Source organism: Astatotilapia calliptera, chromosome 17, assembly GCF_964374335.1.
Source record: "Astatotilapia calliptera chromosome 17, fAstCal68.1, whole genome shotgun sequence".
NCBI lineage: Eukaryota > Metazoa > Chordata > Actinopteri > Cichliformes > Cichlidae > Astatotilapia > Astatotilapia calliptera.
In genome coordinates this window covers 19,259,220-19,268,978 of record NC_137438.1, presented here as the reverse complement: position 1 = coordinate 19,268,978, position 9,759 = coordinate 19,259,220, and the positions used below count along the sequence as shown (strand labels likewise).

At 39.7% G+C, this 9,759-nt stretch overlaps 1 long non-coding RNA gene across 1 annotated transcript; it reads left to right on the top strand.

Moving 5' to 3' along the window:
- The first annotated feature begins 609 nt into the window (after positions 1–609).
- Positions 610–3,436, top strand: LOC145421548 (uncharacterized). The gene is made up of 3 exons (XR_013902931.1): positions 610–1,993; positions 2,508–2,582; positions 2,751–3,436. It is a non-coding gene; the product is annotated as an uncharacterized LOC145421548 (long non-coding RNA).
- The last annotated feature ends 6,323 nt before the right edge of the window (positions 3,437–9,759 follow it).

The following is a 9,759-nucleotide window of genomic DNA, read 5'->3' as shown; positions in this document are numbered from 1 at the left end:
GTACCCCTCTGGCGTCGGGAATTGACGTGAAGGGTCCTCCGATTGAAGAGATTTTGTCGGTATATTTAGACATTTTCCAAATCACATTGTAACGACCTATACTGAACACAATAAATTATATAATGCAGGCAACTATCTGAGAGAAAAGTACTGCAGATAAAACTAATTACAGGCTGTTATTTGTGTATCGGTTCTTGCATTGACAGAGTGAGCGATGTATGCTGGGTAATGGCACAGCTAGCGATTGGGTGAATTTATTGCACCGGTTTTATAAACTGTTCTACAATCCTTTTGATATTTGGAAATCTGTCGATCATTCTGCTACAGCTGTAAGATATCTTCTCCAACTCCTCTGAATACATGCAGTCATTTTACCGTCTGCTTTGGCTAATCACGCTCTTACGTATTAAATTAAATTAAATGCCTAATAAAAAAGCTGTTCTTTTTTATTAGGCAAAAACATTTTCGGCAAAAAAACATTATGCAAAAACATTTTCGGCAAAAAAACATTATGCAAAAACATTTTCGGTGCTGTTAAGGAATTCACAGCGACTCACTTGTTTATTTTTGAGAAGGTTTATTTTTTTATCGTATCAGATGAGCGGCAGTGACGTCAACGTACTCGATCGTTGTTCTTTTTTATTAGGCAAAAACATTTTCGGCAAAAAAGCAGTATGCAAAAACATTTTCGGTGCTGTTAAGGAATTCACAGCGACTCACTTGTTTATTTTTGAGAAAGTTTATTTTTTTATCATATCAGATGAGCAGCAGTGACGTCAACGTACTCGATCGTACCACAGGTAAGTGCGAATCTGAATCTGTAGATTTTTTTAAATTATTTTTCTTATTTAAAACCAAAAAGAAAAACCCGAAACAGTGAGCTCACAAAGCTGCTTTTAGCAGTTCCATGGGTTAAGATTAGCAATTTCGTGGAACAGCGAATGACTTAACATTTAATAGCATATATGTTACCACACCACATGTGCTGTAAGTTAGCTAAATTCATTTCTGTTAGCCAGTCAAGTTAAGCTTATCATATATCATCATCCAGGGTACAGTGATAGAGAAGTGTGTGCTGACGTTTGCTGTTGTTGCCACTTTGTAAAGTTTGAGGGTTCTAATAAGGGTCAGTGTTGCCAGATTGGGTTGATGCTGAAATTGAAGATAGACGTTATCTATCAATCTAGCTCGCTCTTTATGGCTCTCTCTCTCATTCTGGCTCTCTCTCTCTCTCTCTCTCTCTCGATTTTAAACTTAATAACAGCATTACATAATCATTAAATAGCAGACCGATCATCTATGCTGCAAATGAAATACAAATGGACACTAAACAGGGTTTATCTAAATCGTTACAATAGGGTTTAATGTATATATTTATTTATAAGGTGCTTCTGAATTCTGAATACTTTTTTTTTTCTAAACAGGTTCTTCATCAATCAGCCTATTATTGATTGATTCCTTCCTACATCTGCTTTTTGAAAAACTCCTAAAGGCACTTTTAAGAGCCACGTCAGTCTGTTTGTATCTGTTCTTACTGCTGTCCTTATTGGTCTGTCTCTCTGTTTCTGCCTCGCTCTGTTGGTCTCTGTCTTGTTTGATTATTCTGTTTGTGTGTGTGTGTGTGTGTGTGTGTGTGTGTGTGTGTGTGTGTGTGTGTGTGTGTGTGTGTGTGTGTGCGTGCGTGCGTGTTTGTTTGTTTGTGTGTTTGTTTGTGTGTTTGTTTGTGTGTTTGTTTGTTTGTTTGTTTGTTCTTCTTTCTGCCATGAGTGACTCCGAAATTCAAGATCCTTTAAGGATCCTAGATAATCTGACTGATCAGCAGGAACAAATTGATGAGCTCCAACACCTCGATGACATGCTTGGTGAGCTGAAGCAAGAGGTAGCTCCTGTACCTGTGAAGCCACCTGAACTAACAGTAAAATGGAAAAAAGAGACAAAGATGGAAACCAACTCTATGCGAGGCCAAGATCAATCCGGAGTCAATTACATAAGGGTCAGTACTCTTTCATACAAGATAATTTGAAGATATAGATTGTATGGACACAAAACCATAAATTTAACGTATTAATTAATTTAAATATTTGTAAAGACAAACAGGAAAGTAATTTGTTTGTTTTGACACAAAAGGACATTAAATAAACCACAGAATTATCTCTTAAAACTGAATGATCCCCCCCTAGCAAGTATGGCATTCATTACGTTATGTTAGTCCAGTAACAAAATGTGGCTGACAGTTACCTCCTCACAAGGATTTTGGTAAAAGATATTGGTACTTGGCAGCACAGTGGCACATCAAAAAATGTCCTGATTTCAATTCCACTATCAGACCAGGGTCTTTGCGTGTAGAGTTTGCGTGTTCTTCCCTTGTTTCTCTGCTCGCAGGTTACCTGGTTTACTCCCACAGTCCTGAGATGTGGAGTTTGGCTAATTGGTGATTCTAAATTGTTTCTGTGTTATAAATGTGGATTTGATTTGTGTTTTTGATATACTGTTGATGTTTTATACAGCTGCCCACAGTCAGAAGACCAATTCTACCACTAATAACAGTCACTGTGAGGTGGCATTTGCCCCAGAGACTGTTGGTATGTACTCCACTGTGTCTTCACTAGATCAAAGCAGTATGTTCATGTGTTTGCAGCAATTGCTAGCATATTTATAGCCATCAAGCTTTACTCTCATAGCTACTCTGTCCATTACACTTTTATAATTTAATCAATTTTAATAGAAAATGTATTTGTTTTTTTTAACAGAGCGCTTTCTACAAGAACTCCAGAGCTCACTGAATGATTCTTCAGACGATCACCATGAAGCACCACCACCAAAAGCTCCTCTTTTGGCTTCCTTGAACTGGAGCACAAGAAAAACTCTTTTTTCAGAGAGTTGGAGGGCCAAAAGACCCCATCTGGTAAATACCATGGCAGCTCAAGAAAGTGTGTCGGAACATATATGCCAACAATGTGGGAGCAATCCAGCTGTGCTTCGTTGTCGTGACTGTCTACCACGCCCCCTTTTTTGTGATAAATGTGATGTCATCACGCACACCAGATATGTCCTTCACAATAGACGTGCCATGACTGCCGGATTCTTCCAGCCATTGCCTCCAACAACTTACATTGTAAATAAGACCCTTTGCCATGATGGTAAGTTCTGTGACTAAACTTATTGTGTTTACTGTTTATACATTTCCCTTACGCTCTCTCTCTCTATCTCATTTTTTAAAAAAGTTGATGCTTCCTCAGCTCTCAACTACACTGTTAGCTTTGAGCTGTTAAGTTGTTTTTTTTTTATTGTTTCAAGTAAGGCTCAGTTGGTCCTACCATATCTTAGTCACATTTCAACGTTTTACTTCATAGTTAATAAACTTATTTAAATCATATGTTACGCATACATGTTGACTTCTTTAGCACGACTTGTACCTGTGGAGAGCCCAGTCACAATCTGCGTGGCAGTCTGAAACAATTTGTGAAAACTGGCTTAGTTGCATCCAAAGCACGATCAGGCAGGCCAAAAAGTGAACACACTATCAGAAGATCAATATATCAAGCACTGCTCACAAAGAGGCAGAAGAGCACCATTATCACAGATAAAGAATTTGGTAAATAAAAGAGGAAATCAGCAAAGGTCTGACTAGTAGTGTTCTCAGAGCATAAGAAGAGTCGTTAAATTACTTCTCAGGAGAGGAAACGAGGAGAAACGCTTGCTTTGGGCTGAGACACATAAGGATTTTACAGTTTATCATGAACAAAAGTCCCACTTACCAATGTAAGGACACAAAAAGATATCACAGATGCTGGACAGCACTCCATTATTCAGACATGCACCACCCCCTGGAGAAAGACTCATACTGCAGCAGGACCATGTGCCCAACACCTCAAAGCTTTGAAAGCCGAGGAGTTCTGACCTTTAGGACTTTTAAACTACCAACAACATGCTGGTGAGTTTTATTTAAAACGTTCACTCAAAGCAACAAGCACGTGAGGCTGACCAATCACTGAGGTTACAGAATTTAGTTCAGAAGGCTGATCTGCTGGAACAGGGTGGGGAGTTTGAGCCAGAGCAGAAGAAAGCTGTGAGTAAAGTGAGCAGATTTCGTTAGAGCAGAAACGGATGGACAGACAGGTTAGTATTGCAGGTAAGTTTCAACAGTTTTTTTTTTTTCATTTATTTATTTTTTTCCATCAGGGAATGTGGACCAGCTCATAAATTCAAAGAAATGATTTGAGTATTTTAGCAGTTTAACTTGGCTTTAACAATACAGAAGGTAGAAGGCAAACAATCAAAACACCAAGACCTTAGGTTGGCCGATTACCATGCTGATCAAAATAATCTGATGGAGAGTTGCGCCTCTAGCTGGTCCTTAAAAACCAATCGCCAGATGGAGGACAAGTGTGCCAGGCGAGGAGTGGGAAGCGAGACCACCACAGGGAAGAGCAAAAACAACCCTGACACACCTGCCAGGAAAAGAAACTTCAATTCAGCCCAAAACCACAGCTAAGTGTGTCTACAGCTAAGGAAAAAATAAAATTGGCTGGCATATCAGATTTCTCAGTCATCAAATATCCATAATAGTCCTAAACATTCTATATCGGTGGTATTCTAACTATTCAAATTTAAAGAGTGTAAAGCCATTTTGCTGGTGTGTCAGCCAGACACAAAGTGTCCTTTGATGGTAGCATGTGACGCAGCAGGTCAAAGCATTATTTAGATCAGTCCCAACACGTTTCAGGTGTGACTGATTAAAATGTAACCCACAAAGGTCTCTGTTATCACTGTCCATTATATTAATAAATAATGGAAATATTAATAAGTCCAGGCAGCATGGTTAGCATTGTTGCTGCACAGCAAGAAGGTCCAATTCCACCTGGTCTTTCTGTGTGGAGTTTGCATGTTCGCCCCGTGTTTGTGTGGGTTCCGCCCAGGTACTCCGGCTTCCTCCTACCGTCCAAAGACATGCAGTTTGTGGGGATCGTCATGTAATTAATATATTCTTAGTGCTTATTTTCTGATTATATTGTTTTATGTACTTTAGTAATGAAGGTTTGTAAAGCAAGGCCACTTTTGACTCACAAACTAAGTGCTCACCCAGACTGAAAAACAGGAAGTTAGTGTAGAGCTATACAAGCATATTAATAAATATGGGAAGCCAGACAGAAAAGAGGAACTGGTACCATACAAGGAGTTGTTGAAACTGTATGATGTGTAGAGATCCAAAATAACACCTATATGAGACACATTTTATGATTCTAATGTTAGAGATCCTGCAACTGCCGTTGGGCTGTGCAGGGCTCTCTCTCTTCCGGAAGATGATTGAATAAAGAATTATAAATGTTTTGACCACTATGAGTCGGGTTTTCTCTGTTCTATTATAGGGATCAAAGAATCAGGTTTTAATAGTTAATCCAAATTGATTAATCCAAATTGCCCATAGGTGTGAATGTGAGCGCGATTTCTTGTCTATTTCTGTTTGTTGTCTGTCTCTGTGTGTTAGCCCTGCGACAGACTGGCAGCCTGTTCAGGGTGTACCCCACCTCTCGCGTTATGACAGCTGCAATAGGCTCCAGGCTCCTGCGACCCTGAAAATGGATGGATAAGTCCAGTATCCTTTGTTTATTATTTGATGCTTGAAAATCAGAAATATTCCAGAAGGGAAACTTTTTGGGACGATATCTGCGATAAAATCAGAACAAACAACTGCTTGTAGTAAGTCATATTAAGGCCTTTGATATTAAATAAAATCATTCAGTATATCATCCTGTAAAAAAAAAAAAAGAGTTTCTCGAGCAAAGAAGAAAACCTACAGCAGAGTTTCAGAGTATTTATCTCAAGCAGACTGTATCTTTCTCCTGCTCCTCCTCCTCATTCTGTTTTACGGAGACTGATGGACGGATGATAGATTACTGATAGAGGGATGGACAGATCAATAGAAGGAGGGGAGACGGTGAAATTAGGCCACCCATCTGTTCAGACCCATCCATTTATATGCTCGAAGTCCATTTTTTTCACCTGGACAGTGAGAAAGTAGCGACCGAGGAGGTAATCGGAGAAAAGACAGAGCAGTAAATTTGCTGCTGGGTCACAGTAAAGAGACGAGTTAAAGAAAAACAAAAGAGGAAAGAAAAAGTTATTGAGGGGGAAAATGGACTTAAATATTCAGTTTTTAAACTTTAAAACTTCATGACTTTTTATCCTCTCCTTAGCAACTTAAAACAAGAGCAAGAGATTCCATTACTGCCTCCCAAAGATGGACTTCATCCACCTTTGGGGGTAAAACACTGTGACAAGTCCTGTGCTGTTGCACTTATTGTTGGTACCTTAAAGAGATCAGGCTTGGCCTTACATTTGGACAAAAATTAATGATTAAATAAATTTGTTTTGTGTAAGGAGAATATTTAGGTGTTCTGACTCTTTAAATATGAAAGAAACAATGTAAATATGCACATGTGTACCCTGTTGTGGCCCTTGCAATGATCCGCATAGCTACCTGACATCTAATAATCAGTCTCAAGAGTAACATTTGAGCTAATCACACCTGCAGGGAAAAACTGGTTTTACTTTACAGATTCTGAGAGTGTAGAAAGGAGAAAGGAGAAAAGGAAAGGAGATAAGGAACACTTTAAGGCACGATAACGTGGTTAGATAGAAAGAAAGAAAAACAGAAAAACAAAAATATTTCAAAATGGGAAAGAAAAGAAGTGTACCGTGACAGAAAGGAAAGGTGGAATCACAGGGTAACAAAGGAAGAAAGGAGGCAGGTGAGAGACGAAAACCTGCTCGGAAGATGGTTTATTTTGATGGACAGAGGTGCAGCACCCCCCAGTGGCTGCTGGGAGAGCTGCATGCATGTTAGGAACACACACACACACACACACACACAGCATTTTATTTAACTTTTTATAAAGGCTCCACATCATTACACTGATGGAGTTAATACACGATATCCTGTTTCTCTCCCGCTTTCCTGATGAGAATAAATGAGTCCTTCACCGCAAATGAGAAGGTAATGAAATATTGAATAAATGATGTTTCCTCTCCACAGCCTCCGCCTCTACCAGTGTGTTTGTGTGTGCGTGTGTTTAAATTTCTGTTTCTAAAGTGTGTTTAAAAGAGTCCTCTGCATTTTCCGAAGGTTTTTTGAATTTCAGTTCAGTTAAAAATGCCTTTGAAAAAATGATTTCCTGAGGCATAATGAAGGTCTGTGAGACAGAAAAACTCTCCACCAATGAAATTTGGTTTTAGGCACAGACAGACACACACACACACCCACACACTGATTAGATATTAGAGGGTTCAATTTTAGGGTTCAGTATCTAGGGCTCAACAATTGAGCTGAAGCAGACGTTCCAAAAGCTGCAGTTCATCTGATGTCCACTTGGGGCTGGCTGTGGAGGTCCAATTTCGTAGCTCACTTTCATCTGGGTAGAAAAAGAGAAAAACATAGGGTCCGGTCTCGAGTCTTTGGTAATAGTTTGGTCTTTATGACAGCCATGCTGTAACTACAAGTTAAAAATATACTGAGCCAAAGTTATGACCATCTGATGTGACAGATTGGTTTCTTTGGTAAGTGTGACTTTCACCCAAAGACACCCTGAAGAGCTCAAGTTCTGGTTTTTGGTGTTTTAGGTAAGTTTGTGTTGCATTACAAAGTTATATGTACCTATAGTAGATCAAAGTCCTCTTCGATAGCACACCGAATAACAGATGACAGCACTTCACAGAGTTGCTTTCACTCTAACAAAGCTGTTATCTCAGCCCTCTGTTACTCACTGCGGTCAGCAGTTAACAAAATAAGTTTTAAGATGCTGAAAGTTTATGTTTTTCACAAAATGTAATCGTTGCTTTCCCTAAAGTTTCATCTGCTGCATCTCTGTGGATAAATCAGCACTTAAAGCAGAGCAGCTGTCAGTCTGGACCAGAAACTAAAGTCATTAAAGACACATTTACCCCTTGTGGGACTAATAAAGGTATATCAATATCAATATTTCACTGTAATCCGAGCTGACGGCAGAGCAGAAAACCACAGAAAGACACATAATCAAAACTGAAATGAAAAACAGTGAAAGGCTGAATTATTTTCTGTGTTTACCTCATTTCTCTTGATATATATATGTGTGTGTGTGTGTGTGTGTGTGTGTGTGTGTGTGTGTGTGTGTGTGTGTGTGTGTGTGAGTGACGCTGAAAAACTAGTTCATGCATTTATTACTTCCAGGCTGGACTACTGTAATTCATTATTATCAGGATGTCCAAAAAACTCACTGAAAAGCCTTCAGCTAATCCAAAATGCTGCAGCAAGAGTACTGACAGGGACTAGAAAGAGAGCATATTTCTCCTGTTTTGGCTTCCCTTCATTGGCTTCCTGTTAAATCCAGAATTGAATTCAAAATCCTGCTCCTCACATACAAGGTCTTAAATAATCAGGCCCCATCTTATCTTAATGACCTTGTAGTACCATATCACCCTATTAGAGCACTTCGCTCTCGCTCTGCAGGCCTACTTGTTGTTCCTAGAGTATTTAAAAGTAGAATGGGAGGGAGAGCCTTCAGTTTTCAGGCCCCTCTTCTGTGGAACCAGCTTCCAGTTTGGATTCAGGAGACAGACACTATCTCTACTTTCAAGATTAGGCTTAAAACTTTCCTTTTTGCTAAAGCATATAGTTAGGGCTGGACCAGGTGACCCTGAATCCTCCCTTAGTTATGCTGCAATAGACGTAGGCTGCCGGGGGATTCCCATGATGCATTGAGTTTTTCCTTTCCAGTCACCTTTCTCACTCACTATGTATTAACAGACCTCTCTGCATTGAATCATATCTGTTATTAACCTATGTCTCTCTTCCACAGCATGTCTTTTATCCTGTCTTCCTTCTCTCACCCCAACCGGTCGCAGCAGATGGCCGCCCCTCCCTGAGCCTGGTTCTGCCGGAGGTTTCTTCCTGTTAAAAGGGAGTTTTTCCTTCCCACTGTTGCCAAAGTGCTTGCTCATAGGGGGTCATATGATTGTTGGGTTTTTTTCTCTGTATCTATGAAGCGCCTTGAGGCGACTTATGTTGTGATTTGGCGCTATATAAATAAAATTTTATTGAATTGAATTGAATTGTGTTGTCCTAAAAGTTTTAAGTGTAAACACAGTATGAATCAAAGAGAGAGGAACACATGCCTGCTCACACACAGCCTAGGCCCTAGGGCATTGATTACAGTGACTGATCTGCCCGGTGATTGATGCTGACAGTCAGCAGGATGATCTGATTGGCCTAGAGGAAAGGAAATTAAAGACTTGATAGAAGATTTAAAAAGGGGACATTTTCATGTTATTCACAGCCCCTGTTTGTTTGCTTTTTACCACTAATGACTGCTTGATGGACCGATCACATGCCCTGGATAAAGTGAGGGGTGGGGCTGGCCGACAACCAATCATCAAACAAATGAGACACAATCAGCTAATGAGGCAAAAAACTTTACCAAGTCACTTGCGGTAGGTTTGGCAGAGTTTAATTATAAGGAGGCTCTCTCTGTTTTTGTATTTATTTTCATGTCACCTACCTGTCTCTGTAAGAGCCTCATTACTGGAAAATGTGCTGATTGGTCGAAACCCCCAGTGGCCCTGTGATTGGTCAGATTCTACTCAAAGATTTCTGCCAAGTGTAGAAATTTTACAGAAAAAAACCTAACAATGTGGTGAATTCCTGAAGGAGCCAATTATATTCAGTCTCTCTCTCACACACACACACACATGCACTGCACATGTCTTTGAAAGGAAGACGAGGTG